At 34.8% G+C, this 14646-nt stretch overlaps 1 pseudogene; it reads right to left on the reverse strand.

Annotated features, from left to right (window-relative positions):
* Positions 1 to 14646, reverse strand: part of LOC107590247 (fibronectin type III domain-containing protein 3B-like) — a 64108-nt pseudogene that overhangs the window by 12114 nt on the left and 37348 nt on the right.

Genomic DNA, 14646 nt, shown 5'->3' on the forward strand with positions numbered 1-14646 from the left:
AAAAAAAAATTAACTTAAATGATTTTAGCAAATGGCTGCAATATAACAAAGAGTGAAAAATTTAAGGGGGTCTGAATACTTTCCGTACCCACTGTATATATTTTATAATATATATTTAGATGAATATATATTTTTTATATAATTTTTTTTTTAAATTTATATAAAATATATAAAATGTTATATATTTTTTATAATTATGCAGTGTAGTCTTTATCCAGTCATAAAAATAGAATTCACAGTTCAACGCGGAATGTCACGGAATTTGTCAAATTTTGAATGAATTAATCAAAAGTAGGTCATTACACTTAATTCAAATCAAATCAATATATGAACTAGTATCTGTAAATATTAAGACGCAAAAGTCGATTTAAGTATGAATCCTGCATGTTCTGCGTGTCTCTGTTAATGAATGGCGCAGACGCGCGGTTTCATTTACTACACACACACACACTGAAGCACGCCTGACACTCGCAGTGATTTCAGCGGCTGCCGTCTCACTAAATGAGGACGTAAACACATGAACAACATCTCCAGAACTGCTCTGAGAGTCACTTCATGAGCATTTTAGCATTTGATTTGAGTAAAACTAGCGTCATATCACATACATACTACTACCAGTTTGGGAACCACTGCTTTATTCTTTTAAATGGATACATTGATCGTGTTTATAATATATATTTTTTTTATTAAAGTGGAAATCAGTTTACTAAATAATGTAAACTTGACTGACTGCTTTACTTCCACTTTAAAGGGATATTTATGTTGTTTATCATTTATTTTTATTTATACTTTTTATAGTTTTTGTGCAATTACTTGCCTGTCAGTTGAGTTTGTGGCAAAACATTTAGCAGTGTTTACATGTTGTTTATTACTGCATAAAATTGATTAAAATAGACATTTAATTTCATAAAGTACAAGTTGATTTCAAAATACACCTGCATTTTGTGTTTTTCAGTTGAATAAAATACTATTTTCCCCTATATATTTCATCATTGAGGAATTCTTTTAAAAAAGTCTAAAACTCTCGTCTCGTTCTTGTGAACCCAGTCTTTTGTCTCGTCTCGTGGGATAAGTGTCTCGTCACACCCCAAATACATATATATACATACATACATATATATAAAAATAATACTTTTAGTTTGTCATCAGTATTTTGGAGAGTACAACGAGAAATTACTTCTCTTCATTCTGTTGCTAATAGATTGTTTTGCCATTAGTTCATAACAGAATCAAAGCCAATCAAATGTGAAGAGGAGCTCCCAAAGGTCAGAACGTTTCCAGAGATTACTCTGCTACAGTCTAACATTTGAACTCTATTACTGCTTATAATGTCTAATAAGCACAATGTGCAGGTTTATTTTTGGTGCATTCAAATCAGTTCGCAAAGAGACACTAATGCATGTAGGCTGTGTTTCCTTTAATACTTTATACTTATAAATTAATTGTAAACACAAACAAGTGTTGACACTGTGTGATTAAGGTTTTACACTCTTGTTGTTCGTTTAATTAAAATGCAAGCTGCCAGTAATGCATGCATTTCAATGTGATTATGCTCAAAACAATTATATGAGCTAAATTACTTTCAGGAAATATTAGAATAATGTGTTTCCTTGACTTGGAAATTAGAAAGATGATTTATTCATAAAATGTTAAAGCAAATGCTCAGTGGTATATCTAAGTATATTGTTTATATATAACTTACTGGTTTTTTATTTTTTATTTAATTTTTTTTTAATAGAAAAATGAACTTTGGGGGGAAAATAAATTAAACGTTCTTTAAATTAAATAATTCTGCAATTTATTTCAATTCAGCAATTTTGTGAAAATTGCACATATTAACACATACAGTTTAACATATAATACATAAAAATGAACACATTGCAATTATTTTATTGTAATCCTTAAAAATCAGTATGACCATTTAATTTACATTAACATATTAAAAACAGTCAACCACTACATTATAGCTACAAGACGAAGCTTCTTTAACAGCCCTGTTTCATAGCATTAAATATCTAGAAGTGGATGATAATTAAACAAACAAAAAAAAACAACCACCAATAAATACATCTAAAAAATAATTAAAATAAAATAAAATGTCAGATAACTAAAATGAACTAGACTTTTTTCTTGGTAAATGGTAAATTTGTGAAAAAAATTTGTTTCTCAGCTTGTTGTCATTTATAACAACTGGATATCTGAGCAATGTCTCATGGTCCTAACAGAAAATGTGTCATGTTGGACACGTCATGAATTACCTGTAGCCTGCAGCAGTAGTCCGTTGATGCCTCCAGGTTGAAGATTTGGAAGCAGGTTTCCGTTCCACTGTAGACCAGTTCAAGAGAGTCCAAATCACATCCCCAGTCCAGCCGGTACTCAGAAATGTCTATCCCAGAACTCACTTTGTTCTAGGGATTGAGATCAGAGCAAGCGTTACGCTCCAGGAAACTAGAGCAACAAACGCATATTCCCAGCAGTACGTGACTAATTACCTGCCTAACATGGTTTCACCAGGACAAACACAAGAGAGCTAATGCATCATATGCACCGCTAATATATGAAACAGCCTCTCAAGATAGCAAACAGAATGCAAATCATTAAAATCTTTATGATATTTTACATTCAGGAGACATCAAGGATTCAAATCCCATTCATTTTCATTGTGAACGAAACACAGGAGGCCCTTTGTCACAAGTCTTTTGAGAAGAAGGGACTGAAAGCGCAATTGGTGAAGAAAAGGTTTTGCGTGGACACAATCTGCCACCTTCACTGCAGAGAATCAGTCTTCGGTATTTTCTGAATGATCGATGAAGGAAATATGCTGTATTTTCAATGGTGCTGTTTGGATGGAGTTTCTGTAGCCGTGTCGAGGGTCTATTCCAGTACTTTTGTCTTTCTACGAGTCCCAAAGCCAATCTTTGCTTCTGAAAATTGATTACTCTCCCAATGCAGCAGAAAATCACTCTGACAATTTCACCAGATAACAGTGATTCATCATTTACTGCATGTATACTGTGCGAATGCCTCTCGCTGACTCACCTCCCAGGTCACAGCGGCACAGGTGTGTGACGACACATTGATGGCAGGTGGACTACATTGTCCTGGGGGGCCGGCGGCAGTGCTTATTTCCACTGATTCAGAGTACGGTCCATACTGGAAAAAAAAGGAGCGAGAGAAACCGGCTGAGATTTAGGGCTTTTTGAGCTGTCTCAAAGGTAATGAATGGCCAGGGTTTGACCATCAGGAGGGAAATCTGTTATTTCTGTGGAAGGTAAACCCAAAGTGCTACACTGTGTTAGGCATCCATCTCCAGTGATGGCTGAATTAGCTTCTTAATATCCTTGCCGAGGCAGACAGCAGATCTCTTTATTGGCCTGAGGCAATGTAGAGGGTTTGTTATAAAACATGGATGTCATGTAAGAAAGGAAAAACAGCTGGAGTGAAGGGGACAAAATTATAGCTGTTTGAGAGGCAATTGTTCTGATGCACTGCTTCTGAAAGGGAATAAAAACCAAAATGTCTAAAATACTAGCCTATTTCCCTTCACTAAAATATATACTATTTATACTGTGGCACTTGGGAAGAAAAACATTCATTGGTGAATTAAAACCACTTGAATGGACTGAATATTTTGGATTAGTATAGTGGATTCTTTTCCCAAAAAAAATTTGTCAAATTTTGAATGAATTAATCAAAAGTAGGTCATTACACTTAATTCAAATCAAATCAATATATGAACTAGTATCTGTAAATATTAAGACGCAAAAGTCGATTTAAGTATGAATCCTGCATGTTCTGCGTGTCTCTGTTAATGAATGGCGCAGACGCGCGGTTTCATTTACTACACACACACACTGAAGAACGCCTGACACTCGCGGTGATTTCAGCGGCTGCCGTCTCACTAAATGAGGACGTAAACACATGAACAACATCTCCAGAACTGCTCTGAGAGTCACTTCATGAGCATTTTAGCATTTGATTTGAGTAAAACTAGCGTCATATCACATACATACTACTACCAGTTTGGGAACCACTGCTTTATTCTTTTAAATGGATACATTGATCGTGTTTATAATATATATATTTTTTTATTAAAGTGGAAATCAGTTTACTAAATAATGTAAACTTGACTGACTGCTTTACTTCCACTTTAAAGGGATATTTATGTTGTTTATCATTTATTTTTATTTTGGCGCAGACGCGCGGTTTCATTTACTACACACACACACTGAAGAACGCCTGACACTCGCGGTGATTTCAGCGGCTGCCGTCTCACTAAATGAGGACGTAAACACATGAACAACATCTCCAGAACTGCTCTGAGAGTCACTTCATGAGCATTTTAGCATTTGATTTGAGTAAAACTAGCGTCATATCACATACATACTACTACCAGTTTGGGAACCACTGCTTTATTCTTTTAAATGGATACATTGATCGTGTTTATAATATATATTTTTTTTATTAAAGTGGAAATCAGTTTACTAAATAATGTAAACTTGACTGACTGCTTTACTTCCACTTTAAAGGGATATTTATGTTGTTTATCATTTATTTTTATTTATACTTTTTATAGTTTTTGTGCAATTACTTGCCTGTCAGTTGAGTTTGTGGCAAAACATTTAGCAGTGTTTACATGTTGTTTATTACTGCATAAAATTGATTAAAATAGACATTTAATTTCATAAAGTACAAGTTGATTTCAAAATACACCTGCATTTTGTGTTTTTCAGTTGAATAAAATACTATTTTCCCCTATATATTTCATCATTGAGGAATTCTTTTAAAAAAGTCTAAAACTCTCGTCTCGTTCTTGTGAACCCAGTCTTTTGTCTCGTCTCGTGGGATAAGTGTCTCGTCACACCCCAAATACATATATATACATACATACATATATATAAAAATAATACTTTTAGTTTGTCATCAGTATTTTGGAGAGTACAACGAGAAATTACTTCTCTTCATTCTGTTGCTAATAGATTGTTTTGCCATTAGTTCATAACAGAATCAAAGCCAATCAAATGTGAAGAGGAGCTCCCAAAGGTCAGAACGTTTCCAGAGATTACTCTGCTACAGTCTAACATTTGAACTCTATTACTGCTTATAATGTCTAATAAGCACAATGTGCAGGTTTATTTTTGGTGCATTCAAATCAGTTCGCAAAGAGACACTAATGCATGTAGGCTGTGTTTCCTTTAATACTTTATACTTATAAATTAATTGTAAACACAAACAAGTGTTGACACTGTGTGATTAAGGTTTTACACTCTTGTTGTTCGTTTAATTAAAATGCAAGCTGCCAGTAATGCATGCATTTCAATGTGATTATGCTCAAAACAATTATATGAGCTAAATTACTTTCAGGAAATATTAGAATAATGTGTTTCCTTGACTTGGAAATTAGAAAGATGATTTATTCATAAAATGTTAAAGCAAATGCTCAGTGGTATATCTAAGTATATTGTTTATATATAACTTACTGGTTTTTTATTTTTTATTTAATTTTTTTTTAATAGAAAAATGAACTTTGGGGGGAAAATAAATTAAACGTTCTTTAAATTAAATAATTCTGCAATTTATTTCAATTCAGCAATTTTGTGAAAATTGCACATATTAACACATACAGTTTAACATATAATACATAAAAATGAACACATTGCAATTATTTTATTGTAATCCTTAAAAATCAGTATGACCATTTAATTTACATTAACATATTAAAAACAGTCAACCACTACATTATAGCTACAAGACGAAGCTTCTTTAACAGCCCTGTTTCATAGCATTAAATATCTAGAAGTGGATGATAATTAAACAAACAAAAAAAAACAACCACCAATAAATACATCTAAAAAATAATTAAAATAAAATAAAATGTCAGATAACTAAAATGAACTAGACTTTTTTCTTGGTAAATGGTAAATTTGTGAAAAAAATTTGTTTCTCAGCTTGTTGTCATTTATAACAACTGGATATCTGAGCAATGTCTCATGGTCCTAACAGAAAATGTGTCATGTTGGACACGTCATGAATTACCTGTAGCCTGCAGCAGTAGTCCGTTGATGCCTCCAGGTTGAAGATTTGGAAGCAGGTTTCCGTTCCACTGTAGACCAGTTCAAGAGAGTCCAAATCACATCCCCAGTCCAGCCGGTACTCAGAAATGTCTATCCCAGAACTCACTTTGTTCTAGGGATTGAGATCAGAGCAAGCGTTACGCTCCAGGAAACTAGAGCAACAAACGCATATTCCCAGCAGTACGTGACTAATTACCTGCCTAACATGGTTTCACCAGGACAAACACAAGAGAGCTAATGCATCATATGCACCGCTAATATATGAAACAGCCTCTCAAGATAGCAAACAGAATGCAAATCATTAAAATCTTTATGATATTTTACATTCAGGAGACATCAAGGATTCAAATCCCATTCATTTTCATTGTGAACGAAACACAGGAGGCCCTTTGTCACAAGTCTTTTGAGAAGAAGGGACTGAAAGCGCAATTGGTGAAGAAAAGGTTTTGCGTGGACACAATCTGCCACCTTCACTGCAGAGAATCAGTCTTCGGTATTTTCTGAATGATCGATGAAGGAAATATGCTGTATTTTCAATGGTGCTGTTTGGATGGAGTTTCTGTAGCCGTGTCGAGGGTCTATTCCAGTACTTTTGTCTTTCTACGAGTCCCAAAGCCAATCTTTGCTTCTGAAAATTGATTACTCTCCCAATGCAGCAGAAAATCACTCTGACAATTTCACCAGATAACAGTGATTCATCATTTACTGCATGTATACTGTGCGAATGCCTCTCGCTGACTCACCTCCCAGGTCACAGCGGCACAGGTGTGTGACGACACATTGATGGCAGGTGGACTACATTGTCCTGGGGGGCCGGCGGCAGTGCTTATTTCCACCGATTCAGAGTATGGTCCATACTGGGGGAAAAAAAAAAAGCGAGAGAAACGGCTGAGATTTAGGACTTTTTGAGCTGTCTCAAATGTAATGAATGGCCTGGGTTCGACCATAAGGAGGGAGATCTGTTATTTCTGTGGCAGGTAAACCCAAAGTGCTACACTGTGTTAGGCATCCATCTCCAGTGATGGCTGAATTAGCTTCTTAATATCCTTGCCGAGGCAGACAGCAGATCTCTTTATTGGCCTGAGGCAATGTAGAGGGTTTGTTATAAAACATGGATGTCATGTAAGAAAGGAAAAACAGCTGGAGTGAAGGGGACAAAATTATAGCTGTTTGAGAGGCAATTGTTCTGATGCACTGCTTCTGAAAGGGAATAAAAACCAAAATGTCTAAAATACTAGCCTATTTCCCTTCACTAAAATATATACTATTTATACTGTGGCACTTGGGAAGAAAAACATTCATTGGTGAATTAAAACCACTTGAATGGACTGAATATTTTGGATTAGTATAGTGGATTCTTTTCGCAAAAAAAATAAAAAAATAAAATCACAGCCAAAAATATTTTCCAAGGTAAATGAAACAAAATGTATTTTGCATTCTTTCAAAAGCAAAAATTCTACTTTTCTTATCTATATACTATTATAGTACTTATTAATATTTTTTAATAGCTTTTATTTTTAGTTTTCATTTGAATTTTAGTTTAAGTTTTAGTAATTTTGTTACATGATTTTGTAAAAAAAAAAAAATTTTTATATTTCCATAATTTTTAGTTTTAATTTTAGTTTTAGCAATTTAGTGCTTCAACAAACATTTGTGTTGAATTTTTTTTTCAAGTTTTTAAGCTTAAGTTTTACATTTAAATTTTATATTCAATTAACAATTTTAACAGCTTTAGTTAATGATAACAACACTGATTTGCCACATAGTTTGTTGTAGTATGAACAGAAAAAATCAAAACAAATCAAAAACAAGACATTATGATGTATTACGATGGTGATGCAATATGTAATACAATTATGTTTACAATGCAATCCAAAGCACATCCATATGGTTTGAAATTCTATTAAAAAAATTTTTATTAATCAGATTTTAAGTAGTTTGTTCGGTGTTTCATTTATTAAAGAGCCAGATCATTCATAAATAGCTGGATCATGCATGCAGGATGACTTACCCCAGCACTGTTGGCTGCACGAACTTGGAACCTGTAGGTGGTGCCAGGGAGCAAATTACCCACAGTGCACTCTGTTTTGGCTCCACAGTACACCTCCGTTGGCTCCGAACCCTCCTCCATTGCACAGATTTCCAAGCTAAACTCCACATTTTCACTCTCTTCACCACACAAAGGACCATCTGGAGAGTAATGGGTATATGGGAGAAACAAAGACAGGGACAGAACAATAAGCAATCATTTAAAAGCAGAAAAGTCCAAGCATAATCCATCACTGCAGTCCAATATACATGATCACACCATTAATACCGTTTCACACATCCTGAGTGGCAATTTTGACTGTTTTTCCCCTCTGAATTCTGAGTTTACATCTGCAGTTCTGGTTCTTGTTTTCACCACAGAATAAAAAAATGAAACGTAATTGCGAATTCTTCTCATATTTCAGATTTTTATTTTTTTTTACAATTGTGAATTTGTGAGATATAAACTTGGAATTGTAAGATATTAACTTGCAATTCTGAGAAGAAAAGTCCAAATTGTGAGAAACAAGCTTCCATAGGGAGGTGAGTTGGCAAGAGGCCTTTTATGAATTATCATTAAGTGTATACCACAAAAAATATAATAATAATTATAATAATTATTATTATTCACTCAAAAATTGTGATCTAGGAGGTGCTAGCAAGAGGATAATTATAATTTTATGAATTATTATTATGATTAATTACTAAAATTGTATATTGTGATAATTAAATTATATTATTAATTATAAATGATATATCATAATAATAAAATATATATATATATATACACATTTTTTTGAATAATTCGCATTATTCGAATCCATCATGCCACCAACCTCTCAAAACCAAAACACATTCTCAGTTCCCTCTACAACCCTGTGGCAACTGGCTAAAGGAAGGAACCGATCAATTGCAGTGATGGAGAACATGCAGGGAAGCTCACGCCTGCTGTCCGAGCGGCGCGGAGCTCTGAGAGTCAGCGTGGATGGCTGAAATCAGCACTGCTATTTCACAGTTATTTATAGACAGCATTCAGCCTCTTAAATGAGCCCACCTTCACTCAAAAACAGTGAGTCAGGAGTATAATCGCTAACAAACAAGTGCATTTTATCTCTGGCTCCCTCAAACACACAGATGCATACACAAACCCATACACTAAATAGGGTGATGTAATGCATGAACGGCACAAAAAAGTAGGTGCAAAACTTTCAGTTGGTCCAGGTGCATTCTGGGAAAATTGACTTTCCATGGAGTTCCATAATTATAAATCCTCTGAATACTTCACCTGTTGACCTGGCAGCAAACATGATTAGTCTAAAAGCAGATGAGTGTCCTTCAGCTTGTTTTTAACTGCAATTCCACGTCTTTTCAAATGAATCGAGTGATTTGTTGAATAGGGTCACACATATGTCAGTCTATAAGGAAAAAAAGCTCTTGTGCCACAAATGCAAAGTTATTTTTAGAAAATCAGTTTATTCCTTTTAGACTCAAAAAGGGAAAAGAGAATAAAAAGATATCAAAATAAAAAAACAACCCACTCACCCCACTGCAAAGTCATCTCCTTGTGTTTGACATCACCCACGATACTTGGGGATTGACAACGGCCAGGGGGCGGGATATGAGTGCGAACAGTCAAGTCATCTGAGCACTGCACAACCAACACATCAACAGTCAACATACAACACAATAAGTGCACTGAGACTTTATTACATGAATCAGCTTGGGAATCAGTAAATGTTCTTATACCAGGCTTTGTCCGCCCACATTCACACAGCTGAGTCTCAGGGAGTAGCTTGTTGCTGGTTTTAGATCCTCACACAGATGTTTCCTCTCTGGTCCTCTATAGAGTGACATCCACTGACTCTCTGAACACAGACACAGATGAATTCAATATCTATCTCACTGAATCTGTCAGGAACACAGCAGAGCCATATTTCACAGCAAAATCAAAATAAATAAAAATAGAAACTATACTGTTGAAAGAAAATAACTATTTGTTCAAAAGTGTGTGGTCAATAATTTTTTTTAATTTTGAAAGAAATCAATACTGTTAACAAGGATGCATTAAATCAAAAGTGACAGTAAAGACTTTTACATTGTCACAAAAAAAAATCCTAATTCAAATAAATGCTGTTCTTTTGGCTTTCTATCATTGTTTCCACAAAATATTTGGCAGCACAACGGTTTTTAAAATTAATAATAATAATAAAAGTTTCTTGAACAGCAAATCAGCACATCAGAATGACTTCTGAAGGATCATGTGACACTAAAGACTGGAGTAATGATGCTGAAAATTCAGCTTTGCATCACAGGAATAAATTACATTTTGAAACATTCAAATAAAAAACTGTTATTTTAAACTGTAATAATATTTCACAATCTTGCTGCTTTTGACTGTGTTTTTGATTAAATAAAAGCAGCCTTGCTGAGCATAAGAGAATGCTTTCAAAAACATAAAATCCCAACAAAGGCGGTGTACATTCTTACAAAATTTTGATAATTTATGCATTATTTTCATGATAATTAATCACATTTCCCCCTTCAATTTGCATAACCATAAAGAAAAGAAAATATTACAAAAGAAACTATAAAAGTTAAAAAAACTTTTTACAAACTATTTATACATCATAATCATGTTTGTTTGTATGTGACAATACAAAAAATAATAACGGTCCTAAAATAATTTTGTAAAGTACTTTTTTCACCCCAGCTGACACATCAAATAAAGGCAAATATTTGAGAGGTTTTCATGCTGTTAAACTTGAATTAAATTATGAAACCTTCAGAAATGCCTTCTAAATTCCCTTCTGATATCTCCAGGACATACGTCAAATCTCCAGATCCACCATCATCTTGTGGAGGTTCTGAATTAATTGTAAAAGAAAAACAATGACTATTAGAATGTAATGATACACTTTTCATAAAAAGCTGACGTAGCGAATTTCCTACCCCATGTCACACAGAAGCTGTGATACGTGACAGCGTTTACTGCAGGATTCACAGGGGGTCCGGGTCTGTCTGGGGTCGTCTTACACACAAGCAAAGAGCTCGGTGCACTGCTCCACTCTCCACTACATGTGATGAGCTGAAGGGGGCGACAGTTAAAGAGAGATGTTACAAGACCACACAAGGTGACGCATACTACCACACAACTACTTCTGCAGTATAGAGTATGCATATATTTAATTATATACACACTACTGTTAAAAAGTTTGGGGTCAGTAAGATTTGTTTTTAAAGAAAAGAATAATTAATTCAGCAAAGACACATTAAATTAAACAAATGTGACAGTAAAGAAATGTATACTATTACAAAAGATTTATATTTCAAATAAATGCTGCTCCACACCACTGAAAAGCGGATAACCAAGGTGACGTTTGAAGACTTCAGGACGCTTTTGTGAAGTAGACAACATGACTTTTGCATCCCAATCACCTGCAGCATCGCAGAGGGTGACATTTAAATCCTCTCTGAAGTGTCTTTCTCCCCTGATAATGCTAACGCAGTGTTCTCGGCCTTCTCAGAGATTAGACTAAAAGCCTTTAACACACACCACCACGAGAAATCAATTCACCTTCCCCCAACAACAACAGCAACAACTGCTGGATCTGAGAAACAGCTCCAGGTTAGCGGAGAAACTGAAGTTCATTAGATTATCACTAATTGCCTTATTAGCAAAGAAGGAAATTAGGAAGGAAAGGTGCTTGGGGAACATGTGCTTTTCTAGAGCCTTAGTTAAATACTAGCATGGATGGTTTGTTTGTGTATACAGTTGTGCATGAGAACAAAAGGAAGCAGCACCTATAAATCAAAATAATACATAAATCTAATAAATTAAAGCCTTAGCCTTTTTGGCTTTGGGTTGTCGTGCCATTAACATCCTGAATCTGTGCTTCACTCACCCTGAATTTGTACTGTGTGTTCCTTTTTAGGGTCTCCACCTTACGGTTCAGCTCCAAACCGCTGTACACTGCCTGAAAGTCCAGTCCCTGCCAAAAACACATCGTCCATTAGGTGTCAGGAAGTGAAGTATGGAACAATTATTCCCAGTTTTGCTTTAAAGGCTGTCTAAATCATTGTCTTGCACTTGAAAATACTGCAATGTGGCTGACAAACACATAGAAGTGATGATTTGTGTCAGTTGTGTGCCACAAGCGAAATTCAAAACGAATAACGTGCAATTGTTTGGACAAAAGCTAGTCCTGCTCTAAACTCGCGCTGGAATTAGTTTTTGTTGAGTCTCTGAAACAAGTTTTTTGTTGGATGACATCGCCAATGCCTCTTATTTTTCAATACCTTCCCTTCAATCTGGCAAGTAACACTGTTTTTAATGATCCAACCAACTGCTGCTGGACAAAATTAAGTTGCGTCCTGTTTTTTTTCTTGATTAATATCCTGTTTCACTCAGAAATATGCCCCATTACAGAGGCAAAATAGGAAGCGGATGTTGTTGCATGAATTTAAAGTAGGATAAGTTTATGATTAATATTATATATTGCATAATTATAAAAATCTGCTATGTAAAATATATTAAAATAAATATCAAATATAATAAAAAAATATCACATATAATATATATACTGTAATATAAAATCCAAATATAATTATGATATGATTATAAAATAAGCATATTTCCTATCAGATTTGTGGTTTATTAATTTATTAAAAATAGCAAGATTCTACAATTACTGTGTATGATCAAAAATAAACAGCAATGAGCAAGATGAAAAATAATGTGGATGAAATCTCTTCAAAATATTTGGATGGCGCAAACACGAGTTGTGAAACACGACAGGCATTAGTCATGGATACAGAAGAGTCCATTTACTCTGACAACTGTGGGCAAGGGCAATTAACTAGAAACCAGTAGGGTAGAAAAACAAAAACAAAAAAAACAGCTAAGAGACATGATGTCTAGTGTATAACGGATATGTATAATATCTATTTTTGGTAGATGTTATGACAACAGAAAGCCATTATAACTACTGCTCAAGGGATCAGGGGATTATGGGATGGGGGTAGTAGGGGTGAGTTCAACACCTTGGTCTCATCCTGCATCTCCAGGGTGTAAGTGACGACCTCCTCAATGCTGCAGCTGTTTGGTCGCGTCCACTCCAACCTAACCCAGGACGGACCTGCCTGTGCCAGCCGCGGAGGTAAGGACGTCTGCGGGAGACTTCCTGTGGTGTTGAAGACGACTTCTGTGCTTAATCCACTGCAGAAAAAAAATATATTCGTACAGTAATAAATCCCATCCTATAAAGATTATACGCCATAACTGTGTATCATCAAAGTATGTGAGACGCACAAGGTTATAAACTTTCTGGACTTTCTCCCCTGGTGGAATGGCACTGCCGCCACTCACAGTGAGTAGTGAGGAGAATTTTCTCATTTATCGCGCCATTAAACACTAGGACACCACAGGGCCAAAATTCTATTAAATTGCAACAACTAAGAGCACATAGGCTGCTGGGTTATATTTACAAATATTGTTTTTTTTGCAGTAAATCATAAAACAATTTAAAAAACAATATTTTACCTACACCTCAGAAATACCCCTTAAAGGGTTAGTTCACCCAAAAATGAAAATTCTGTCATTAATTACTCACCCTCATGTCGTTTCAAACCCGTAAGACCTTCGTTCATCTTCGGAACACAAATTAAGATATTTTTGATGGAATCTGAGAGCTGTCTGACCCTGCATAGACAGCAGCTGACACAGAACAGCATACGCTGTTTACGTCCAGCTGATATTCTCCAAAATGGCGCCAGGGTGACACGGAGGAGACGAATTGTTGAATAAAGTCGTTATTTTTTTCTTTTGCGAACAAATATTATTCCCGTAGCTTTGTAAAATTACGGTTGAACCGCTGATGTCACATGGATTATTTTACAGATCTCCTTGCTATGTTTCTGGACTTGGGAACATTTCAGTTGCGTTGCTGTCTATGCAGGGTCAGACAGCTCTCAGATTCCATCAAAAATATCTTAATTTGTGTTCCGAAGATGAACGAAGGTCTTACGGGTTTGAAACGACATGAGGGTGAGTAATTAATGACAGGATTTTCATTTTTGGGTGAACTATCCTACTAAATTAAGGAAAATAAAAATAGGTTATGCTTTTTAAGGTGACACTGTTACAGTGTAATAACACAAATAAGTACTGAGTAATATTAATTAACTACAGGTATTTGCTATAGGTTAAGCTTTAGTTTTAGGGTTAGTTGCTTGTAATTATGCATAATTTACTGTTACATGTGTAACTACGTCACCTTAAAACAAAATGTTTAAATAAAAGAAATTATAATAAAATAAAACAACATATGGTATTACTGGTAGGGCTGGATGATATGGCCAAAATTGATATCACGATATATTTCTTCATTTCGGTCGATACGATATAATTCCGATATCGATATGAACACTATTTATCTGAATTCGAAATCTTTTGTAACATTATAAATGCCTTTATCATCACTTTTGATCAATTTTAGCATCCTTGCTAAATAAAAGTATTCATTTCTATAATTTCTTTCCCAAAAAA

This window comes from Sinocyclocheilus grahami, unplaced genomic scaffold (genome assembly GCF_001515645.1).
Source record: "Sinocyclocheilus grahami isolate Dianchi unplaced genomic scaffold, SAMN03320097.WGS_v1.1 scaffold126.1, whole genome shotgun sequence".
Classification (NCBI taxonomy): Eukaryota; Metazoa; Chordata; class Actinopteri; order Cypriniformes; family Cyprinidae; genus Sinocyclocheilus; species Sinocyclocheilus grahami.